The sequence below is a fragment of the Varroa jacobsoni genome, unplaced genomic scaffold, assembly GCF_002532875.2.
Source record: "Varroa jacobsoni isolate VJ856 unplaced genomic scaffold, vjacob_1.0 scaffold_44, whole genome shotgun sequence".
NCBI lineage: Eukaryota > Metazoa > Arthropoda > Arachnida > Mesostigmata > Varroidae > Varroa > Varroa jacobsoni.
In genome coordinates this window covers 457714-460576 of record NW_019212946.1, presented here as the reverse complement: position 1 = coordinate 460576, position 2863 = coordinate 457714, and positions in this window count along the sequence as shown.

Here is a 2863-nt window from a genome sequence, read left to right as displayed (position 1 = left end):
GCGCCAATCTAGCCACATATAGGACCGTACTCGTTGCGTATGCTAATTATGCTCTACTGTATTGATTAACTACGAAAATTTATCTATTGTACTAATTTGAGAGACTGGCGCGCAGATCTTTTTTTCATCCACGGCGAAGCTTCGTTGGACTCAACCGTGTTAGAGAAAAGTGGCAAAGCGTCTAACCTGTAAAGATGTCTTTTGTGGGAGAAACACTATCTGAAGCTGATCTAAAGATTTTCGCAGTCGAGTCTCTGCTTCGTGCCTGTAGTTGTTGTAAATATCAGCAGAGAGAAGTGGAGCGGACGGACGCGTCGTTTATTCGACGGACAGCATCTACCCCAGGGGCGCAGAAGCATCTCTTACGTCGGCATGCCCTCTGCGCTGGGGAGGGCATTAGAATCCCCTCGCTGAAGAGGCTGATAAGCGAGGGGTTTGTACCCTGCCTTGCTAAGCAGAGGGTTCGTCTTCAAAACAGCTATTCTAGATCACGATCTTTCTCGTTCACCATTTCCCTGTTTTTACAGTCATATTGGCTGTCCCTCATTGTATGACTTTAGTTCAACTCAGTCTGTGGATTTATGATTTAAAAATTAAGGCTTGCAGCGGCCCAGCATAACCTTATCCAGTTTATAGTTTGTAATTTTAGCTGTAGAAAATCTTTCTCATTTCTAAGCTGGCCGTTGGCCGTTCTATTACTAGAATATCACGGTTTTTGCTATAATATTAATATACTCTTTTTGCATAATACAATTGATAAATGTGACTAGTGTTTCGATATGGGGTGCATTAATTGAACACGTTTTGTATATAAAAGAGTGGACTGAGAAATAAATGTGACCAAAATGAATTGGTTCTAGTGTTTTAAATAATTTGACTGTTTTTGTTATTATAAAGATTTCGCAATTATATGTGGTACCATCGTTTGCTGTATCACCTCATTACTGTTTTTCGAAACCGCCCGCCTTTAGCAGTCAGCTTTCTTCCATGCGGTGATAATAACAATACGATTTTGAGGTTTCTATATTTGGTTACAGTTTGTTGGCCTTGCGCTGGTTGTCATCTGTCCAAACGGTTCCAAACATTTTTGTTGTTATTCGGTGTTTGATGTCCTGGACTACTCTGCCAAATGTGTTCGCGGAGATTTTTATTATTTTTTTTTTTTTTTAATATTTATAATAATAATAATATTTGTCTTGGCGTTCAGATGATCATCGTCATCAGTCGTAAGTGATAGATAAATGAAATGGCTAGTAATAAAAGAAATTGATTTTATATTATGCGAATGGTACTATAATTTCCTTAGTTCCTCTTTTATTGACAAAAACTGTGCAATGTATTATTGCAGCGTGTAGAATACCTCGAGACAGAATGGACTTACTCTGTGTTCTACAGTAATGCTAGTGCATAGTAGCTTTTTATCCCGTAACGATAAGTTGCTGTTGTACAGGGCGGGTAAATTTTTTAATCAAATGAGTTTTTTGCTGACTAACATCACTGTTTCCATAATTAAGCTGATATAGAAGAGCGTTCAGTTTCTTTTTCAATTCAGGACTGTAGCTGCATTTCTCTAAACATCTCTTTATGTATCGAATAATATCGAAACGATCGTCTACGTACCGCTGGTAACAAGCTAGTTTTAACTTTCTGCCTGTTCGATATATAGCAAACTTGCAGTTGTTGTACTGAAAATTTTACGTGTAACCAAAACGCTAGCATTGAATATAGTCAGCGTCAATGTATGATTATCAGACATCATCCATCTAAGCACTATCTGTCCTAGTGCACCAAGTAAGCTCCTACGACGGCCTTATTGATACTGTTATTAATACCGTAGCTCATTCACAATCAGTTTATCCCTTATTAGATGGTACAAGTGAGTCGATTCACGCTTCAAGTTTATGATACGACGTCGCTTAATGGCTGAGGTAGCTCGATTTATTATAGAAATTTCGAACTATTTTCGGTTTCGCATAACATGTATCAGTGGTTGTTAGATGTACTTAATGTTAGCTCAAAAATGACAAATTACGCTAGTATGCAGGCCAGCGCGTTGGGTATTTGAGCGATTCTCCTACTAGATTTTGAGACTTAAGATAGATAGTTTGGATAAGGAAATATACCGAAGTACTGATAATTTGGTGTGTCCTGTTATTAGCTTTTTTTCTATTATACTTTATGCGGTGATTGGTGCTATAAACAAGTGGTGTTTCTAACTGTTATCGATGTCATTGTTGGTCTTCGCATTTCCTCAATGATCCGGAAAGGGGATCAGCTCAAGACAATAACCGGCTCTGTCATAATCTGTTTCTCGTCGGTGGCGTACGTTTTCATTTACTCGTTCGCTTATCATCATGGAGTCGTTACTCATTCTGTGTGAAATTACATCATGCTGTGCTGTATAGTATTGTATCAATGTCCATGTATCCTATGATTTTCTTAGGTTGTTGGATCAATAATCAATCTACGTATATATGTATATGTAGATCAGTTGTGTTAAACAGTATTATTCATTGGTTGTTATTGCAGGAGCAATCAATCTTTCAATGAATTATTAGGTTTTTTTTCTACGATAAAACCATATGTACGTGAATGTTTGCGCGTCGTCTTAGAGTTTTTCAATGTTTCCTTTGTTGTTGTCGTTGTTCTGCTGCACGTTACAAACGCATGTCAGGTAGTAGATTTTCTTTCAAGTTGCCTCTGAGGTGACTGCAGTTAATGCGATTATTACATTCCTAGCGGTTCCTGCTGCTGCTTTTCTTGTCATCGCAAGCAGCTCCAGAAAGAAGCCTTCAAACTAATCAGCTAAGCTTAAGGTAAATTCCTGTGCCATTTGATGGCTATGCGTAAACAATCGACGATG